Source organism: Perna viridis, chromosome 5, assembly GCF_037379345.1.
Source record: "Perna viridis isolate PV_CMFRI_1.1 ecotype Kerala chromosome 5, ASM3737934v1, whole genome shotgun sequence".
Taxonomy (NCBI): Eukaryota; Metazoa; Mollusca; class Bivalvia; order Mytilida; family Mytilidae; genus Perna; species Perna viridis.
Genome location: NC_142449.1, coordinates 15,802,713 through 15,813,314, shown reverse-complemented (window position 1 = coordinate 15,813,314; position 10,602 = coordinate 15,802,713). Strand labels below are relative to the sequence as shown.

General features: G+C 35.3%; 1 pseudogene across 1 annotated transcript; it reads right to left on the bottom strand.

Moving 5' to 3' along the window:
* Positions 1–9,632, bottom strand: LOC148616234 (solute carrier family 52, riboflavin transporter, member 3-B-like; annotated as a pseudogene). Its single transcript, XR_015922130.1, has 5 exons — positions 9,515–9,632; positions 7,312–7,475; positions 4,632–5,641; positions 3,957–4,160; positions 1–3,211 (listed from the first exon to the last, which is right to left on the bottom strand). The product of XR_015922130.1 is annotated as a solute carrier family 52, riboflavin transporter, member 3-B-like (transcript).
* Between the last annotated feature and the right edge of the window lie 970 nt (positions 9,633–10,602).

The following is a 10,602-nucleotide window of genomic DNA, read 5'->3' as shown; positions in this document are numbered from 1 at the left end:
CCAGAATAATGATGGTTCACAATGTATATGTTGTTAAGTAGTAGTCTAAATAAATATCAGACATGATATGATACATTAATGTCAAAAACCAACAAAACTCATCATTCCTAATTCAGAGACACTTGCAGACCAAATAAATATTTTGCATTCGGTTCTTCCACATTTAAGATGAAATAGTAAATTGTGTATATACCAATGCTACCTTGCAAGATTACCATCCTAATTTGGGCGATAGAAGTTGGAAATGAACGGTCTTGCACAGATCTGTAATCAGCGAGTACCATAGTTATATAAACAGAAGATGTGTTGTAGACTGTAAAGCATGTTTTTTTGTTTGTTTGTTTTTTTTTTTTGTGTGATTTTTCTAAACTTCGTTATCTGTTTGTTTGTTGGGATTTAACGTCCGAGCAGCAATATTTCAGCTATATCCAGACGATGAACATGAAACTGATGACAAAATGAACATGAAATGATGAAATGAAAAAGGGGTGGGACACAAGGACAATGGGGTCGACAAATTTTGATTGCCAGTGGAAATGGGGAGAGGTGGGTAGGGTCGGGCAATTTAGCCTCCTGTGGCGGAGCCCTATGGTTCCTACTCCGGGAGAATACCACAGAAGGGTTCTTTAACGTGCGAGGAACGTGGCATCTTTCCCAACACGGTGCACCACTATGGTTTAAGGTCAGGTTTTCCGTATTATAGCCTGACAACCCCATCATGTAACACGCCAGGGGTACCCCATTCAACCACCTGGGGCACACATCCCAGTTGCTCTGTGGGCAGAGCGCCCTAGCCCCCGGCTAGGGTTCTGAGCACTATTTAGTCGCCTTTTACGACAAGCTTAGCGTTGCTGCAGGCCTATTCTTTTAACACCCGGACCTGCACGGGGAATCAGTGTTTGAATTTTACAATGATTGGTACTTTAACTGTTATGGTACTGCTAATGAATTTTGATTGTGATTAAATGTTCGACACATGATAAAAACTTGATCAGAATCGAAGTGGCCCTTTTTGTCCCTAATTCATAAATGGTCCCAGTCAAAAACCCAACACTAGACAAGTAATTATCCAAATAACAGGATGATACATCTTCTTGCCCCTTTTTCCGAAATGGTTCAAGTCAATGCCCCGGAAAATCTTAAACTATATGTATCATAAAAATATCTGATATTTTTCTCACTGCACATCTGAAAGCTAAACACAATCTATATTGAACAATGGTTACAACGATAATTATCAACAGATACAAATTATATAAAATAACTTGAATACAAACATCTAACTAAACCCATAAAATAAGACTTATTATTAACTGATGACTTAAAATACAATGTAAATTGCCCCTTTAATACAACAGGAGGTTTTAGCAACCATAATTTATACAGGGCAATTGCCCTGTATTAATTTAATACAGGGCACATGCCCTGTATAAATTCTGGCCCTGTATAAAAGTTAAACTTGTCCGCCATTTTGTTTGAAACAGCAAACTTGGTATATTAATATAGATCTATATAGAAAAGAACAGTTGGGGTGAATAAATGCATCAAGAGATCTGGAGTGTTACAGTCTTCACTAGGAAATATGTCATACTGAGCTGTATTTAAAGGTTTGTACAGATAACTCCTGTTATTTTAAGTCATCAGTTAATAAAGGGATCATAAAATGATTATTTTCATATTAATCCTGTATTATGTCCAAGTACAATCGTATTGGGTTGAGATCACTTGTATTGACCCGAGGCGAAGCCGAGGGCCAATACAAGTGGTCGAAACCCAATACGACTGTACGAGGACATAATACAGGATTAATATGAAAATAACCATTTAATAACCCTATAGTATTACAGTACCATCTCCAAAGGAGATACCCATTATATTAACATTACGATTTAGATGAATATACTAGTGTTACATAGATGAATCAAGACTTATATAACTCGTACAAGAGGATTCTTGTCATTTATTACTGACAGGGATTTTAAAAAGTGAGTTATTGAAAGTACCAACAACATATGTACATATGTACTTGCAATGTAAAAATGTGATAGGAACAACAGTTTAAATCCCTTATAATTCCAATCTAATTAGCTAATGCCTTTTTCGTGCATTATGTTTGGTTGTTCATCTTTTACAACCTCAGCGATGACAGTGTAAGTTCCATGTACAAATCATTAACAACATTGCTATTATCGCATCGACAAAAGATAAAGCCGTTTAGAGGTTTAAAACGGTATCATCTGCTTTATTTTATTTCATTCATTTTCGGCATTGTATATTCAAAGCAATTTCGAACGATTATATTTATCAGTAGCCCGTATATACTGGTTGTGCGCCGCCATTTGCAAATGCAAATTTCGGATGTCAGTTTCAATGAATGATAGACTACGAGAAAACTATTACAGCAACTATATTTCAGGTAATTTGGGATTGGAATTATAAGGATTCACTATAAGGAGTGGTCCGATTTTACAAGCCCATTAATTCTGGAAAACATTGTTAAATCCTATAATAACCAAAATGACAATAATAATAACTTTTGCCAAATTATTAAACACACACACACACACACAAACACACACACACACACACACACAAACACTGTATTACAAAAGAATGGGTCAAAACCGATGACCCACCTCTTAAAATCAAATTTCTCATGAACTGTTCAATAAATGTCTTATAATTACACCATGAGTAATTTTTAATTCAATTTTTATAAAGATGGCAATATATTTTTATTAAAAAAAACAAGAGTCTTGTTTAATTGACAATGAGCACAGCCAGAACAATGGCTGTATTATTGACAATGTGTATATTTTAGACTGGTACATTTTAAACAGTTGTGACTATACCTCACAAAATAGCAGAAAAATCGACATAAAATCAACAATAGATTTAACAAAGGCCAATAAAACAGCAGTCATAGACTTATGAACTATTACAAAATCAAATTACTTGGGAAGCACTGTCATTATGAACCCCACCTTCAGTGCTGTTAATGTAGCTTCCTCTATTGTGAACAGACAGGTACACTGACAAATACATAATAGACATTGACAAGTATAAATGTTGTTAAGGCTCCTATGGCTGAGCCAACTTGTGATATAACACCAACCCATAATAAAGCCTTCTTTCCTTCCTGGCGGAATACCCCTGCGATGGAAACTTTGACGTAACTCACTAGGAATGTTTTTATAACCCATACTGCTACCTAAAATTAAATATATATATATATTGTTGAATAGTAATAAAGGGAACCAAAAGAATGTAATACAGGGACAAAGACCAGACATAGAAAACAGACATATACAATAAAGAACATAAAGTAACTAAAATAATACATACGAAGTAACAAAAGCAAATGAGCAACTCGGACTCCACTAAAAACTGGGAGCATGGACCAGGTGCACCGGTAGGATAAGCGTCCTCTGCTTTTCTAGAAACACCCGCCGAGTTGCTCATAAAAAATCAAGTCCGGGGTAGACAACCGAGGGAAGGAAAACGATGACCCATTGAATAAATCAGTTTTCATGGTGCAGATGGATACACCATAACGACCCACGAGTTCATGATGACGACCATAAAACTTCTGTAGTGATGACTTCAATCTTGTAGCAACATAACCCAGTTCCAAAAGCCTATTTGTTAGAGTTCTAGCGCGATACAAAAAGTCTGCGTAGTTTCGGCAAGCTCTGGCATAACGTATGAGTTGTGATATGAACACTCCATACGCAGGTGCCGAAGAGATGTTGCCACAAATGAAAGGAAAGTTGACAATTCTGAATGAAAAGTCATCACGTTTATCGTAAAGTTTGGTCAATAGTTTTCCTTTACCATCGATTTCTAAGTGTAGGTCAAGATATGAGTCTGACTTTGCAGTGTCTGTAGTATCCTTTATCTCAAGTTCTTTTGGGTAGATGCGATGTATCAAATCCCCGCAATTAGGATTGTTTAACGATAATATGAAGAAATGGAGTTGGACTTTCTACTGCTGTAAATATGATACAGCCTGATAATCCACTACCCAATACAGTCAGGCCTGAGATCATCGTACTAGACTTAGTTGTGACAAAAAAATGCCAAAAAGCATGCCAATGGATTAGCAATGTTAGACAGTGTGGCAGCTAAATGGTATGCATCATTCCCATATGGCATTGTAGGTTACAGACCACCAATTCAACCAATGAACATTTGGAACATACGCAAAAATAGTCCTACGCAGAAATTACCCCTGTTCCTCATAGTGCTGTGAAAAAAGTTCTCATCTTATTTAAAAAAATTAAACAGTTTCTGAAAGGAAAAACATTTCTGTACATTTTGTAGGTGCATTTTGCTTCATGTGATGTGAAGCCTAATCTCCATAATAATTTTTAAATATACCCCTATCTTGTGAAAACACTAGGATTTCCCATGCTATTTATAGACACTTCATTTCCGGTGACCAGTACTGCACTGCAAGTCTGCTAACCCCACATGCCATTCTGAGGATTGTGAGCTGACATATGTAGAATCATGCTGATATATAGTCCTCTGCAGGTTAATGTTAAGGTAAAGTCCAGAGAAGCCATTGAATATTGTGAAATTAGCATAGAAGCCTATGGAAAGTGGAATTAGTGGTTTTTAGCCTGTAGAATAGGTCTGTAATGATGGGAGCACTCCATTAGTTAAATTATTCACCCATGCAGTTATAATTAAAAGGAGTATGAATGTCTTTGTTGAAATAACCTTATCTTGAAAGAGTTTCGATCTGATTTCTGTATCATTGTCACTCTTTACAAGGGTGCTCTTTGAATTGAGATAGGATGGATTGGAAAATGAATTGGCAGTGATCTTATTATTTCTCTGCTTATAACTACTTGCCATATTATTTTTGTTCCCTGTACTGGAATCTGATACTTCTTCACGGTCATCCTCGTGCTTCACCTTTTCCTTCTTACAATATGGGACATAGTTCAAAATAGTGAAAGAAAAAATGGATATAACTAACATCCCAAATAGAAAATAGAATAACTCTTCAATAGAAAACCTAGGGCTATGATAAACTGCCTGTATACTGTATGATGTTTCATTAGTAGTCAAGTTTGTCTGGGACACATTAACACATGATAATTGTCTAACGCCTTGTTCTAAGGCTACAACACTAGGTATTAGGCCACGCAATCATTCACCTATGTAATAGGCTGTGATGTACTCTGATTTAAAAGTTGACATAAAAGGCAAGAACAGAACAGATGTGGTACAGTCAGTCAACAACAGAAAGAACTGCAAAACTAGTAATGCCATACTTCGCATTGCACAAGCAAAATATACTGTTTTCTTCCAGAAAAATGGAAGTAGCAGACATGCTACAGCACCTATGCCTAAACCTAAGTAGACAGCCACCCTTTCATTCATTCTTTTCTTGCAAAAGATGTACATGAGTGTCACAAATAGTGGTCCAATGTTTGCAATCTGTATTATAACAGAAAGATATGACGGTAGCTTCCATCCCTCTGGTACGTGTGGCACTATCACTGGAAGCTCTACCCACAGTCCATTAATGTCAACCCGTGATCCTATACCAAACAAGGCAACCAAAATATACACAATTATGTTTGTATTTTTACACTGAAAAATGTCTGACACCATCTTCAGTCACTTTCTGCAAAATAAACGTTAGTATTTAATATATATCCTTAAAACAAGGCGGTGGGTAAGTTCACTACTATCAAATTTGATGTATTATCTTTCACCCAAGTCCGACCTAGATGTAATTCACTGTTACATCGTATAATTCGGTGTTAACATACCAACTCCTAAGCCATGAGTTGCTGTAGAAATTAAACAAAATGAAGATAGAACATGCAAATAACTTAATTAATAGTTTTATTTGTACATTTATAATATTTGTCGATGTTTTATCTTCCATTAACATAGATGTCCAAGTTATGATGGTTACAGATTTTTACATATTTATATTTTTTTTTATTTAATAAAAAACATCTCTGTGTTTTTTAATTGAATATTCATACAATCTAATAAAAATTAGATCTTTGCCCTTACTTTCTATTTTCGTTTGAATGTTTACTTGTCACGCGACAAGTAAACATCCAAATGAAAATAGGGAGGAAATGTAAATAGCTATTTTTTTTTATATTTATAGTATATGTGTTTTCTCTAAATGGACACTTGCATTATTTCCACATAAAGCGTAGGTATAAATCTCATTAGATTGTGCAAATTGTTCTTCACATAAAAAATTAAATGAATAGATGAAATAATGAATAATAAAAATGAATGAAAATATGAAACGGACGTCAAGGAAACCATGTCAAAACGTCAATAGAAAAGAACACAATCCAGGGTCAACGACCAGATAAAGAAAATAGACACATACAACAAATAACATGAAATAATAAAATAACACCTATACAGAAACAAAAGTAAATCAGCAACTTGGACTCCACTTAAAACTGGGAGCATGGACTAAGTGCAACGGTAGGGTAAGCATCCTCTTCTTGTTAAGAAATACACGAATAAACACAAGACAGGAAAAATAGACACACACACATAATTAAGAACATGATATAACCAAAATAGCACTCACATAGAAACAAAAGTAAATGAACAACCCGGACTTCACTAAACACTGGGACTATAGACCAGGTGCATCGGTAGGATTAATATCCCCTGCCTTTCTAAAAGAAACCCAAAGAATTGCTCATAAAGTGTCATGTCCAAGGTAGGCGGAAAAGGACAGAAAACCATGCCACGGTGAACACATCGGTTTACATGGTGCATACGGATACACCATAACAAACCATGCGTTCATAGTGACGACGATTATACTTTCGTAGTGACTTTAATTTTGTAACAATATATCTAGCTTGTTACAGAAGCATAACAGAAAGAAGTCTAGCACGGTACGAAAAGTCCACACAATTTCAACAAGCACTGGCATAACCTATGAGTTGTAATATGAAACCTCCATACGGCAGGCGCTGAAGGGATGTTGTCCCAGATGAAAAGAAAAGTGATGGCGCGAAAGGAGAAGTCATCGCGTTTGTTGTGTAGTTTAGCACGAGTTTTCCCATTTCCATCGATTTCTTAGAGTAGAAATCTTTTTGAAAGTATTTGTAAAGAAGAGCACATTTTACTAATAACTGTTAACCAAAAACCTCATCTGGCCTTTACCATGACAGTTACTCCTTAACCCATGACATGGTTACAAAGTTTGTATCGGATACACTTTAAGTCAAGTTTCCTTTCCATAGGAGTTTTTGGTTGAAAGGTGACTGTATTTTTATCAACTGCTACTACGACAAATACTACCTCGTACATATGGTCAGTGTATATATCATGTAGCTCTATGGGTGGGAGTCATTATTGTCAACCAAAATTCATCCATGTACTGGTACAGCTTGCTCTTCCTTTTATGAAGATTTTCGCTGTAGCTTTTCGTATATCACGCCATCAGCAAAACGAAAATGACTTGTCTACAACGGAAAAATGCACTGATTGTTTTTTTCTAATGAGCAAAAGAGTCAACGCAAATTGTAAAGTTACATACAAAATAATACTACAAGAAATTGTAAAATACGCAACTTATCCTTACTCACCTTTGTCGATATGGTGTATGTGTCTTATCTTAACTTCGTGTATAAATAGTTCGGGTTAAAGTCCTATTTTAACAACCGACATCGGTTCCTACCTCACAATCATTTTAATACCGTAATACGTACATAAACGAAGCCTCAGCGGTTTCTTACAGATGTATATGCTTCATTTTTTATATATATATGCCTCCTCTTAGTATTATAATTTCAGATGTGCATAAGAGTACAAAGATTTGCAAGAAACTTGGATTAAATCTCAGTGTACCAACACTCATCACTTTCTATAAAAGATGGTTTAAACCACCATTTCATCGGGAAAGCCTGTATCAAATCAGGAACACAACAGTTGTTTCCAAATTTCCAAAATAATTGTCATTTGTTACATGGACTTTCCTTTTTGACTATTGCATAAATGTTACGTTCGGTAATTGTAATATTACTCTTTATTTCATATTCAAGAACTTAAGCAGTTTTGACCATTTCAAATATACTTATGTATTATAGCAACACTTTCTACACCCTTCTTCAATACAAACCATAGCGTGACGCTCATTTGGGATTAGATCTTTGAAATTGTTACGGTATAATTGATATTTGTGATTTTATTTGGATCTGAGAAGTGGCCTTTTCAGAAGGTCTCATCAATCACGATATCAACAACAATTTTATTGATATTAAGGAATAAAGCAAATCTGACATATACATTAGCTGCACAGCTTGTTAACAAATTTGTAGGCTTCGTTGCCATTTTAACAAAGTTGGCAAGTTGGGTTAGTCGAAAATCTGCTCCTGGTATGTGTTATATAAGAATTAATAATCATACTGGCTTAAACTGTATATATCCTGAAATCTAGTAGACGTGGCTTAGTTTGTCAGTTAAATGAGATTGTCCGACACACAAGGTCTTTCTATCAATAAATTTAGTGATGAAGATTTTACAAAAGTTTTGTTTAAAAATATTTTGGTCCAATAGTTCGAAATTGCCTGTGACACTTGTTTTTAATCAGTACATTATCGAAAGCGTGTGTTGAAATTTGTAGTTATCAGATGACCTATACGCATCAGGGATGTTAATACACGTGAAGGATTTTTTTTTGTTTGGATTGTCAAAGTTCAATTAAATTTGCTCAAAGAACAACTTGTTTTTGCATTTTAGCTGCAAACATAAAAAATAAAAGCGATAGTTGTCGTTTATAAATTTCTGCTTCAATTGGAGGGTTCCCAATAGTAAATTTACAATTGAAATAGTATATCTTTTAGATAAGGATTGCATACGTCAAACTTTTCTATTTTGACACGGCACTCGGTGTAATGGACAGAACATCTAGTCCATATATTAGTCCGGGTATGACATGTACTTTATAGATGTTTTATTAACAACCTCACTACAACATGTATAGAAATGTCCATCCTTTATTATCCGAAAATATCGACAACTGGTCATTACGAACCGGAAATTCCTACAGCCGGTCATTACGAAATCACAGCCATGCATTACGAATTTCAAAACAGGGCATCACTACGGGGCCATTATGAACTAAATCAAAATGGCGTACATGCAAAATAGGTGACAACTTTAATTAAGAGTGACCTAATAAATCAATTAATTAGATAAGGATACTTAAAGTTGCTGAAAGATGGTAGTGGCATTAAGTATACTGAATTATTATGTGTGTTTAATCTCGAGCTATAAATTTACGATTGGGGCGATTTATTAATTGGAAAAAGGCAACAAAAATGAAATCTCGAAGCAGAGGCATATACTTTTCTGTACAGAAATGCTACGGAAAAAAAGGCGGCTTTCGTGTTTTAGTGATTTTCAAAGACGAAATGCGCAGTCAAATCTCATTGTTTTGCACGAATCCAGGTGTTGAAATTAATCTTCATAGAACATTTCGTTTCTCTTTTTACTCACCTACCTTGTGCACTCTGTCAAAATAGTTAGTTCCAATGACATTTGATAATATCTTGATTCCAGATCAAAATGCACTTAAGAAAACGTTATTATGTAAAAAAATGGCCAAATTATTTGTTTGCTTTTTGAAATTTCCCGGGTCACATACTAGGACAGTATCAATAAACCCAAGAACGATGACGGAAACAACCCAAATATAATCTTGAACTTGTCTATAAATTTAGGATTTTTTTTTGTGGGGGGGGGAGGGGGGGTTATTGGAAAAGACAACAAAACGATCATGATTTATTTTCATAAACATTTGATTCATCGAGATATGAACTTATTTTTAATTAAAGTGAAATTATTTGTATTGATAATGGATTCTGACTACGTCCTGAAATATAGTTGGTTAATAAAAGTATCAATGCATGGCCTTTTCCATATTGGCCTTGTAACATGCCCTTGGTATTACTAATGACCTCTGATGGCTGTTATGGCCTTCGGCGTTGCCTCGGTCCATTACAGTCATCCTTGGCCATTATTAATACCTCGGGCATGTTACAGGGCCAATATGGAAAAGACCATACATTAATACTATAGTATGCTGTATTTGTGTTGATGTCAATGGTGCCATGTATTCCTGTAGATATCTGGGAATATTCTGTTGGCTAGCCAGCCTAATAATTTCTATAACATTGTAATCGCTTTCCTGTTGGTCTCGTCTTTGTGAGTGTAGGTTATGATCTTAATTTCATTCAGTTGCCATCGGTTCTCATCTTTAATGCTACCACTACATTTAACTATTTTTTTACGGATGAATTTGTCTAATGGTGTTGATCTGTACAGCAGTTGACTTCATTCAGCATCCGCTACATTATCCTAGAGTTCGAACTTATCAGTTAAAACACATTATGGAAGCTGATTTTTGTAGCTATCTGTGGTTGTTCTATGAATTATCAATGCAAGATTATCAGCGTATGCAGGAGTACAAATGTATGTGTTGCCGAGTTGAAATCCTATACAGTTTCTAGAAAAGTAGAGGACGCTTACTCTACCTATGCACCTGGTCCATGCTCCAAGTTTTTGGTGGAGTCCGAATTGTTCATTTAC